Source organism: Colias eurytheme, chromosome 11 (assembly GCF_061535395.1).
Source record: "Colias eurytheme isolate Ceu_HAF_F1 chromosome 11, ilColEury1 Martin Lab GWU primary, whole genome shotgun sequence".
Lineage (NCBI taxonomy): Eukaryota > Metazoa > Arthropoda > Insecta > Lepidoptera > Pieridae > Colias > Colias eurytheme.
In genome coordinates this window covers 9056948-9069813 of record NC_142990.1, presented here as the reverse complement: position 1 = coordinate 9069813, position 12866 = coordinate 9056948, and the positions used below count along the sequence as shown (strand labels likewise).

The window sequence follows — 12866 nt, the reverse complement described above, 5'->3', positions numbered from 1 at the left end:
ATAAACAATCCAAGATTAAATTTACAGTGTACGATTTAAAACTCAATGTATTAGTAATTAAGGAACAACAAAGGTATTTTACAAAACGAAAATACAAAAGATTAGATTGATAAATTTGATTAAATTTCACATAATTTAGTCGTAAAAAATTTAAGTCAACACAAATTAGTATTTCAAAGAGTCGGTGAGAATGACTTGTATTATAAAAATAAACGAAGTTAAATAATTGTGTGCCGAAATATTACACTTAAAATATACTAGCGGTCTGCCCCGGCTTTGCCCGTGATACATGTTTACGTTTTCTCTCCATAAGAGCCTTCTTTGTGCCTTACAAAAACGTTTACATGTGCTACATTTGTTGAACCGTTCTCGAGTTTTACGCTTAACAACACATTTGGCGATTCGTTTTTATTATATAAACTTAAGCTTAAGGCTCTATATAAATATATTTTTTTTATATTTATGAATATTTTCTCAATATCTTAAAGAGACAAAAATTGTTTTACCAAAGGGTGGAAAAAAATCCGAAAGACCTTTCATAAATATAATTGAAACATACTTATTTCTTATATTAATGTTTTCAATTATCATATATATATAATTTCAATTATCTTAATACACGCAAATTTATCTACACTAAATATTTAAATAAAGCGTCTGTTTTAAAATTTATTTTATGAAATCTTTTAGTTATTGCCTATCTTGATTTTATGAACACATTGTTACTAAATGTATAGTACAATTGATGTACCTATTTGTTTTAGTAGTTTCAAGTTTCAACTGTTTGAAGAATGAAGAGAGAACGGAAGATTGTTTCATAAAATATGTAGTTTGCATGTAGTTAATATTATGTAGTTTTAAGAGTAGGTAATCAGTACATTTCAAAATCGAACATTGTACATTTCAGTCACTCTTCTAATGAAAGGTTGATTTAACGCATTATATTAGGTATATTTTGGATTTGTAGCACAGATTTATAAATAATTATTACCTACCTAATGCCCCATTCTCATACTTAAGATAGACGTTTTTCCACTGTGCGGACTAAATCATGGGCAAACACTAGAATAACACAATCATAAATAACCTAGGTTAATTTATGTAAACGTTCAGATGTACTTTGTTGTATTTCCGACCCTAGACAATAATTATAATAGAAACAGCGGATATAGCAATTATCATATTATAATTACATTAAATTGTAATGTTTCAAGATAAGATAAATTTACTCTTTGAACTTATTGTATTCGATCTGTTTTATTTAAATTGCTAAGGTTTATTTTATTATCTATATATTACATGAAAGGAAAATCAATTATTTTGATAATAATCATGAAATAAGAACGATTAACACTAGATTCGATTTAATCTACTCGTATACCTACTAAATAAAACATAGGAGAGTTTAGATTTTTATGTTTAAAACTGAAATCGTATTTTTTATATTACGTACGTTATATTATATTATACTACTTCTAGGGACATAGTCGCATAATATCCCGTAGAGTAAAGCCGTGTAGAGCCAAGAGGTTATTTTCATGATTGCATTGGTACATATTTTCGTGAAATCGTAATATAGTACGTACTATTTTCTAAGGGGTAAAAAATTATTGATACTTAATTAGAATAAGAAGAATGACAATCATCTTGGCAGTATTTGAAAAAAAAACACGTGTAATAGTTTGTTTACGTATCAAAAGCAATTAAACATGAACTTCAGTTGAAGGCTCGTACAATGCATTGAAAGTTAATTGTTAAATAATCTAATAGCCGTATAATCACTCCCGTTAGACAATGTGTGAGTTCTCGGTTATATTCAGGTTTAAGGTCTAACGAATGCTGGGAAACTTGTGTTTTAATAATGTGGACCTTGATAATGTCATACAATAATATTACAACAAAATTATTAAGTAGTTTAATAAGAATATGAATCCTCCACTAATTAACCTTATTACAAATGCGTATACCTAATACGAAAAAGAAAAAAGTGTATGGTTAAAAAATCAAACTTATAAGCAAATGCAATCAAAAGATACAGCCGTTTATGTTGCGAATTTTCTCAAATTTTGACATTCGCTATCGAATCAAAACCTACAGGGCACTTGCCGTAAAGACAGAGTCTTGAAATTTGGTAAGAAGCAACGCCTTTGCAATTGTCAATTGCTAAAAACATAAATTTTAAAGTCACAACATAGTAAAAAAAATGGTGTGTTCGGAGGTCTTGGTGTACGAGTCCGACTCGCACTTTGCTTGGTTTTTTTATGGGTTACTTAGTTACTTCATATATTTTTGAGGGTAAATTAATTTTGATAATTTGTTTGTTTCTTTCTTCCGGGCCTCATTTTAATTTGATCAAGATCTGATTAGTAGTCTATTAAAAAATATCCTTATAGTGTAGGTATCCTTAATAAAACGTAAGTACATTGTGTGCATCACAATTTCAAATCGAATTTTTTGTTCTAAATTTGGTATTAAAATTAATTTATTCAATTAAAATATAAACAAGGAAAATTATTTTTATATTTAAATATCCAAATGAAAACATAGTTAAGTAACAAAAATAACAATACAATGGATCAATAAATTTCAAAAATCTAAATAATACTTTAAAATTTACTGAATTAGTCGTATAATTCAGTAAATTTTAACGATAGAAATCCACTCATAAACATAAAAATATGAACAAAAAATTTACAATTATTGATAGATAATTTGAAAATTTACATAATATTTTATGTGTATTCTATTAAGCATTGTTGAATTTTCAAATTGACGTGTTTAAATATACGGCGATGACAATGCAATTATATAATATAATATGTAGATATTTCCATTACATAAGTATTTTGAAGTTTTTGTGATTACACTTTTTTCTCGTAGCGTTTTCCTGTAAAAGTGTATGAAACAAAAAAATACGTAAATACAATATAATATAGTTATACTAATATTATAAAGCTGAAGAGTTTTTTTTGTTCGTTTGAACGCGCTAATTTCAGGAACTATTGGTCCGATTTGAAAAATTATTTTGGTGTTAGATAGCCCATTTATCGACGAAGGTGTATATATATCGACTTTATATACACGCTAAGATCAACATGAGCGGAGCAATACGGGTAAAACCGCGGGGCACCGCTAGTATAGTTATAAATACAGATTTGAGATACATGGGCACAATTTGATATTAACCTTTTTTATTATTATTTTATGGGTCTGACTAAATGCTGATATAAAAATAATGTTCTATTGTACTATGAATCAATAGGTTACTTAAGGTAGAATCGCGTTTACGTCAAAAACAAGAAAAACCAGATACAGCATTTTTGTATCAAGGTACAGATATTATCACATATTTTATTAATCAATTTTTAATACGGATTCATAAGCTTTTCTGAACACTCCTAAATAAGTTTGTAGCTCTACTACCAGCTACAATTAACCGCATTATATTATATTACTCTTATTATTTCTCTAAATAATTGATTTCAATATTAACATAATAAAGCTAAGTTTATTTATAGTCTATGTGAGAAATTATTGAGATACAGTAGTAGAGTTAGTATTGGGTGAAATTTTATCAAAATATTAAAATAATACATTCGTTGTAGAAAGAGTCGACGAAAGAAAGAGATAGATTGCACTTGAAAAAATATTTGGTAATTGACTATCTGCGTAGAGTCAAAGATTCCAGAATCAATCAACTATTTCGTCAAAATGTTTATAGATAAAATAAGCTTTTTATATAATTAAATTTATTTGGTTATTGCAAATTATTTTTGGAATCAGTTGATATTTAAAATGGTTTAGGTTATTTGCATATTGTGCGTTTTCCTTCCTAAGACGTTTATAGTGAAACATATTTTTGCAATGTGTTTAATCTATCAATTCTTAACACTTAAGTCTCAAGGATTTTTATTGATTTTTACTTACTTAGTACTTACTAGAGTGGCGCAGGGACCCAAAGTGCCGCCGACAATTTTTTTATTTGTAGTCAGTTTTAATTAAAAACATCAAAAGGTAAGGTACAAGTTATCTGCATTATTTTTAGTAAATATTTCGTCGTAGAGAGAAAAACAAAAACATATAGGTCCGCGAACGCGACTTTATAAAATCTGATAGCAAACAAACGTAGTGACAAAATAAATAAGTGACTTTTTATAAAAATATTTCTTAAAATCATATCTTTAAATTAAATAAATTGGTTTTTAACTGTAATAATGCAAGCGAGAGACATAATAATGAATTGTAAGGTACAGGTGATTCAAAATGAATTGTGAACACAATATATATGTGATATATTTGTACTTATATCCACGTGGTTTAAACATTGCCCCACCTGATCGTTGATACACAAAAGGTAAACATTGCATACTCCAACCGGCAACACACGTGATTGCTAAATCGCCGCATCCCTTCTATTTCGCACTAATAGATACACACCACCGCATCCAATTAATACCATTGTTAGTTCTAGCATTATCTCCGATGACTACACACTATAAAAACAAAACCACGTTGGTTCTGACCCTAACCGGCCGCAAACAGACTGAAGATGACACATTGATATCCTATAAGTGTATCAACCGGATTGTAATATATTCATACATAGTACGACCATAGTGGAACGAAAGAACTTAATATCACGGCGCGATAAAAGCGAAATATTACAAAATTTCAAGGTTAAGTTTAAGACGTTGCCACACTCACCTCAAGGTCGTCAGAAGGTTCCTGCGCTCGGCACAAAGCAAATGCTGCCAACGCTCGCTCACTACTGAACCGCCAGCGGACCGGCCGAACGATTTCACAACCCTGTGTGGTGGTGTCTTAATAGTGATTGTAAATTTTAGGGACATTTTTCAGCCATGAATTTTTAAAATTCGACCATAACCTAATCTTGATAATCTAAATCGTTGCACGATTTCTGGAACATTCTAAAGAGTGAGTAAATCCAGCTTTTAAAATATTGTTTAAATGCTAGCTGTTAAACTGCTTCTTATTTTTATTTATTTAACTTAAGAAATATATTTTTAAATATTATTGTCGATCGCGACGTCCACTGAATACTTTACCTTCATTTTTATTAAAACGTCATTACCTATCACTGTCCTTGAATGCAACAAATAACAATATGTATTAATTTTATAGGATTAAAAGTAGGTACAACAAATACAGTACCTACCCCGATGGATTCCTCAATTGCGTCGCTCCTGCATCGAAAAAAAATATTTTAAAGAACCTTTTGCATATAATTTCAATAATGATAGAAAAATGTTTATAAAATTTCCTGCGAGACCAGGCAGTGATTAAAGAACCGGAAAGTCAATCTTTTGCTCCTGAAATTCACCACCATGATGCCCTCCCGTATAAATTCGAGAATTGCGAAAAATGTCCCTTTGTAGAGCAGGCGAATGTATAAGACACAAGATATATTTTGTATTTAAACTTCTTGATGGAACTGTATTAAAGACTATTAGATTATCTTATATATAAAAATGAATCGCAAAATGTGTTGGTAAGCGCATAACTCGAGAACGGCTGAACCGATTTCGATAATTATTTTTTTATTATATTCCTTGAAGTACGAGGATGGTTTTTATGTAGAGAAAAGATGTGTTTTTTGTACCACGGGCGAAGCCGGGGCGGACCGCTAGTACTTACATAAAAATAAACTGCTCACACGTCATTGCCTGATGCACGGAAACCGGACATATTTTTAATATTTTAATTTTTTTTAATTAAATAAAAACAAGTGACACTATTGAAGTGAGAACACACAAGATATTTATTATAATTAATGGCATTACATGTACGCCTTCATGACCGTAGGAACGAGTTGTGTTCATTTTTACACACAAAGTAAACGAATTCAGTACAATTATTTTCAGTACACATAAGAATACACGATGCGAAGCTTTCGAGTATATATAAAAACTAAGCTTTATACTTTTACAATGTTTCATTCTAAACACATTTACTTCTTCTACACTTATATTTTGGAATGTTGATAGTTCTGGATCGTTCTTACCTCTATAAAAGACACACATAAACTTTTAGCTTTTACGTAGCTTTCCGCTTGCAGGCCGCAGCTTCGCTCGCGTGCTCTAAAACTTAACATATTATTATACATAAACTAAAACCTTCCTCGAGAACTACGCTATTTAAATGCATAGCATGTGTGAAAATCCCGTTAAAATAGGCTATGATATTAATTTAATGCACTTTAAAGATGTCAGTTTAAATTTGATAAATATATTATATTTATGATCAGTCATTTTTCATCCATTTTATTTTATTTTATTCTATTCTACAAAGACCAAAATTGTCGGTCTAGTCATTTTAAACTTTTAATTATTTATAATTATAAATAATTTACGTTAATCTTATATATAAAAATGAATCGCAAAATGTGTTGGTAAGCGCATAACTCGAGAACGGCTGAACCGATTTCGATAATTCTTTTTTTAATATATTCCTTGAAGTACGAGGATGGTTCTTATGTAGAGAAAACGTAAACATGTACCACGGGCGAAGCCGGGGCGGACCGCTAGTTATAAATATAAAATAAATTAATTTTTGAATCTAGTTAAAAGTTATAGAGATCTAAAATTCTACCACGTCAGATAATCTCGATGGAGACTAGCTAACTTCGAGAAGTGATTTTTCACTCGAGAATTTGATGTTCTAGGTAATTCTGAAAAACACTGAAAACGAGTTTTCGTTTACTCTAAAAGATCACGAAAGAAGGCTCTTGCTCTAGCTTAGCTCTATGTTCGTTTGATATAAATGCACCGTGATAGATTTACGCTCATCATAATCATTAAATCAGCCTACACTTGTCCACTGCTGGACATATGCCTCAGTCATGGCAACGTACGCCACTGAGCCCGGTTGTTTGCTCGTTTACACTTAGGGGTGAAAAATCAACTCCAATGCTGAAGGATTGGCATAACGAGATCATGAAGTTTAGTAGTCATTATTCTGAAATTTCCCATTTTACATTCTACATAGTCTAAAGTCTATAAATAACTAACTTTCAGTCGCCGGCGACTGGTCGACAGTGCGTAGGTAATAGCTCTTAAATCCTTTCGTAGGGGACGCCTACGTTATGACATCTACCTGCATGCCAAATTTCAGCCCGATACGTCCAGTGGTTTAGGCTGTGCGTTGATAGATCACTATATCAGTCACCTTTGAGTTTTATATATATATAGATTAATTACCCAATAGTATAAGTATGCATATTATTAATTATTATGTTATTTACCAAATTAAAGATATAATTATAGAGTTATAAAAACATCATCATTACTTTTATTCACTGTAGATTAAAATAAATGAAACTATACAGATAGCGTCAGCGGAATTAATTATCTAAATAATAAAATATTAATAATGCTATGATAAATTGTTTACGTACACCACAAATGCATTGGATTGACATGTCGTGTAATTACAAATTAATTATATATAAATAATATGTTTTATGGAATGAGGATTAATAAAAAAGAACCTTAATCATCATTATCGTTATATCATGCTTAACTAGCTGGTGCCTGTGACTTCGTCGCCTAACTTTTCTAGGAATATAATATTGTATATCATAATATCTTTACATGATCTCTACAAAAAACTAATTTTGTTCCTATATACATATAGTCAAACAAAAATTGTTCTGTAATCTTGTTTGCGTTATTAATTGAAATATTAAAATAACTATATTATATATTAAAATACATTTAAAGATCTTTTCCTAAATAAATATAGGATCCACATACTTTTGAAGTAAAGTAGTAACATCAAAATAGACCTACGTATTTAAAAAACAACATAGACAACAAACGTATATACGTGAAAATTTTCACGTGGTTGCTCTACATCAGGTTAAGTTGTGTTGGCATATTCATTGAAGGCAGTAATGCAAGAAATTTAAGATAGCATCTGTTATAATTGAGTTACTACACAAACAACATCTTTACTACCAATTTTCCGTTGGTGGCGACATGCTCTTTACTCTCAAGGATTGCCATAAGAATAAAGAACTGTGCCAACATTCAATATTATAGCTGCGTATTTCCTTGATACGCAAGCTTCAAACTACACATGCAATAAAAGGTACTATCATGGGTAGCTGACAGGCTAGTGATAATTTACTTAGGTCATACGTCACGCTAAGGGACCGGTTTCGAAAGATACTGGGGACATGTCGTAAGTTCGGTAACGCAATAAGAAGCTACGCATCGGTGCTAATAGAGGGCTTACTGATGTTCTAGAATAAACAAATTAGAGGATGCAATGCTTGTTCAATAGGGATTCGATGTAATACAGTGTAAGTATTTGGCTACTGGTTTTCCAGTTATGTCCTTACCTTCTTTTGACCTTTTGTCCAGTAATGCGTTGTTCAGAAATAGTTCCAAGGAAGATAAAATATACAAAATAAACTAGAAATTCCAAATTGTACTGCCATGTGTAGGTTTAGACAATACACATGGCGTTTAATGGTGGAGTATTATGAGCATAAGGAGTAGGTAAACGACACCGCTGTCCATTATGGTCCCAGAATAGTTCTGTTTTAGTTTTTCCGTACGCTTCAAAGTCTCTGTTTGACTTTAAAAAAATGGTGAGTGCTGTGCCTTTTTAAAATTATTTTTATAATTACATTCAGTGAACAGAAAAATACTTTACTTTGGATGAAGAAAAATAATGCAATTGTAAATTGAAAAATATACATCATACATAGGATTTCATTACCACACAGTACACTTATGACTTAGCCATAAACCCATTATACGCATTTCATGATATGATGCGTTGAAATTGTTTCTAATGTTGCATCTCTTAAGTCTTAAGCTCGTTGCATAAAATCTTACCCAAGTCCACTATCTAACGAGCCGAAAAGGAAATGTGATTGCAACCTTGACGATAACAAAAGAAATTATGACCTTGTGTAGTTATACCTTAAATTTCACAATGCATTATTAAATTTGAGTTTTGTTGGTATGTTTTTTTATTTCTTAATATAATGAGCGATTATGAAATGCAAAAAAATAAAAATAAAAACATTTTGCAAAAAAAATTCAGATTTTATCTACGTCCCAACTTATTAAGCTATTAAGAAATTATTAAAATATTATATAGTAGTACAATTGTTAGACTATAGGTATATCATATCATATCTCATAAGGACTAAACAGTTGTGTCACCAAGTTAGTATTGTTCACCTCATAAACATAATTAACACATTTATATGCGGTCAATGGATATTATTTTATCAGTCACAAACAAACAGTATTATATTATGTGAGCAGTTGCGATGACAAAAGATTCTGTAATCCAATACACATATAGTTACTTGAGTAAAATACTAGAAATTTGAACCTATATTATAAAGCAAGCAAGAGTTTGTTTGTTTGTTTGAACGTGCTAATCTCAAGAACTACTGGTCCGATTTGAAAAATTCTTTCGATGTTGGATTGCCCATTTATCGAGGAAGGCTATAGGCTATAATATATTATCACTACGCTAAGACCAACTGAATCGGAGCCGCGCGGGTAAAACCGCGGATCGCAGGTAGTATTATATAAAAGGAAGTCAGGTTAGTTATTGCGACAAAAAAAAAGAAAATTATAATATTTTATCTTACACAAAATGTCTAAGTTACGGTTAACACGAACAATTTATGTAATTAAAATAGCGGGAATGAGCACACATTATTTGTACACAAACACAATTAAATAGACGCATACATAATAATGTCAGATAAACATAAATTAGTCAAACATCAAGACAAAACAGTGTATTTGTACAGGTATCGACACTAGAGCTAGCGAGGACACTGTCTCAAGCATATATACTTAGGCTGCGTTTCCACCAGAGATATGCGAGGATGCGTAGCGAGGGGTGATTTTGTAAAGAACCAATAGTATCGCTTCATTTACCACGCCTCGGTCTTTTTGCGCATTCAAAACAAGCGAAGGATGTGTGCGAGGAACGATAACGAGCACACAATATGCTCATAAACATAATAATTTCCATAATTTTGAGCAATTAAAGACATTTCACAGCTTCGCAACGCATCCTCGCATAGCTTTGCTGGAAACCCCTACACATTTCAATTAATAATAATAAAACACAACCTAATCCTAATCTTAACATTAAGCTCCACGAATGCTTCTCAATTAATAATAAAACACAACCTAATCCTAATCTTAACATTAAGCTCCACGAATGTGATGGAACTAATAATTTAAATTGTACTTGCGACACTATTGAAAAAGTTTTTACTACAAAATATCTCGGGATCATACTTGATCACCGCTTATCTTGGCATTCACACATTGATTATATGAACGAAAGAGCACGGAAACTAATCTGGATTTTTAAATCTTTGAGACATGTAACTTCACATAAGCTTAGGAATCAAATATACAAGTCCTTAGTTCAATCAATCTTAGCATATTGTATTCCTATCTGGGGGGGAGCTAACAAATCTAAATTCATAGAAATGGAGCGTGTGCATAGGTGTCTTCTGAAAGTCATGTATCAAAAACCTCGCCGGTTTCCAACGACGGATTTGTATAAACTATGTGATATTCTATCAGTCAGACAACTATACATCTTACTTATTACAATAAAAACACACAAAAAAACACCATTTATTTATACCACAGTGGAGGGAAGAAGAAGGAAGGAGGTAATTAAAACTCGTTGTACCAAAACTGTTTTTGCCAGACGCCAGTACTCAGCTAACTCAGCTTATATATATAATCATCTAAATAAATTATTTAACATTAATAGACTAACTTGTTGTGATTTAAAAAATAAAATAATGAATTGGCTAAAAACACTAAATTATGATGACACAGAAAACCTTCTTGCTACGTCATGCACTGTGTAATTATTACTTTTATATTATTTATTTAACTATAACCACGTGTAATCATTAGCTGGTAAATATTAATTGCTATTTAAATTCGTTCACTCACAAACTCGTGCTCATACATAAACCGACACACACACACACACACACACACACACACACACAACACACAATACACAAACACATCACACACACACAATCATACACTCCACACTTAACTATTAATATGTATTTAGTTATTAACAGTTTATTTTTTTCATGTAGATAACCTATTTTAAGTTAAGGAAGAGCGGGTCCTCCTGACACAGGTTTTATCTTAAACTTACTAGGAGGGCCCTACTACTCCAAATTGTGTAAAATTTAGAAAGGAAATAAACTATTTTTATTTTTTTTTTTTTTTATTTCCACTGCACCTCGCATGACACATTTTCCTCGCACAGCTTTGATGTAAACGCAGCCTTATACTAGTCTCAAGTGTCAGCTGAAATGTAACGGCAAATCTCTTTTTGTGGCGATGCGCAACAATTAGCCAACAATAACACTGATTGACGCGAAACAGTCAAAAGTTCTGTCATAATGTGGAATATACGTTTCTCAATTCACACTTCTGAGAATTTATTAGATGAATCCGAGGCTATAATATACCGCAACCGTAATGATCGTAATTGTTTGCGAAAGATTCGCATTTATTAAATAACAGTAAAAATTATTGTAGCGTAAATTTATCTAGAACTAAATCAGAAAACTTAAGATTAACTTCGCAACAGAGGTTTTATAATTTTCAAAATTTACAAAACTTTTACAAAATAAGATTTTTGTAAATTGCTTGGTAGCATTTCATAAGGTTTCTTCTTCTTCTATTTCAGTCTGGTTTCGCCTAAAGTTGTAAAATATATAGGCCTGTTAATTTGAATTTGACCATTCTTTTCTGTTCTTTACCATTAGCTTACTTTTTTGAGAATTAAGAAATTAACGGATGCCGTCAAACGTCAAACTCCTGCAGTTTGCCGACGGCAGTCGTCGACGTATTGATTGCTGCCGCCGACGCTTCGACGACTGCCATTGACAGGTGGCGACGGCTGAAGTAGCCTCTGCCGTTCACAACTTGCCGTTCGTTTGTTAGAACTCTAATTGTTAAATATTTTTCACATGAGACTTCACTATATGAAAGCGAAGCGATACCGCATATGCTTCCTCAATTTCTGTAAAGACATAGTTATAACGTTTTAATAATAAACGCAAATTATTCATGATTCTGACCTATATCAACATCAACATTGTAGCATTTTGAAAATTTTAGTCAGGTTATGATGAGTGAACGCAATTTCCTTATTATGTAAATGATTTAATTAAGTAAAATTTGCTTGATCCTGCCCAGCAAATATAGCAAATATTTATATCTGCGTGAATCGTGAATTTTTAGGAAAAATATATTTTACGTGACAAATAAAAATAAAAAATCCGTCCGAACTCCGAACCAATTTATGGCAATTGTCATAATATAATTTGTCGAATAGAATAAGAAAATCAAACACATACATACGCACTGCTATATTATGGTATTTTTCTATTAAATGGAAAAAAAAATCATCATATCTACATTGCGTTTCTCCTCTATCAAAACACTAGGCTTTATCAAAATACCTGTAGAAAACAAGTAAGATAATATTAATATTTTAGTCGTGATGACTCAGTTTCTTGACAAAGCAAATGTGTGGCTAAATTTGTGAAGACAGAGGGATAGGTGAAATGGATAAAACAACGAAAGCCCAGATAACGAGCATACCTCCATACAAATAACATTACTGATTATTCAGCTTAAATCTAAATTAAATAATTCAAATATCTTTATATGGATATAGGTCGAGCGATGCTTACAGTTGCAATGTAATTAGGCGCATATAAATTAGATACAGTCTTCAAAGACCCAATTTTGTGGTACATATAAATTGAATTCTTGTTTGTCTAATTTAACAAAACTCTGTAACATGTT

General features: G+C 31.3%; 1 protein-coding gene across 1 annotated transcript in view; it reads right to left on the bottom strand.

The window, feature by feature from the left end:
* LOC149904782 (very long chain fatty acid elongase 7-like) overlaps nt 1-4801 on the bottom strand; it is a 48642-nt gene extending 43841 nt beyond the window's left edge. The window contains exon 1 of the mRNA XM_090107138.1: nt 4705-4801. The gene's annotated coding sequence lies outside the window, so the exon portion shown is untranslated. The remainder of the gene's footprint in view (nt 1-4704) is intronic.
* Nucleotides 4802-12866: the final 8065 nt, after the last annotated feature.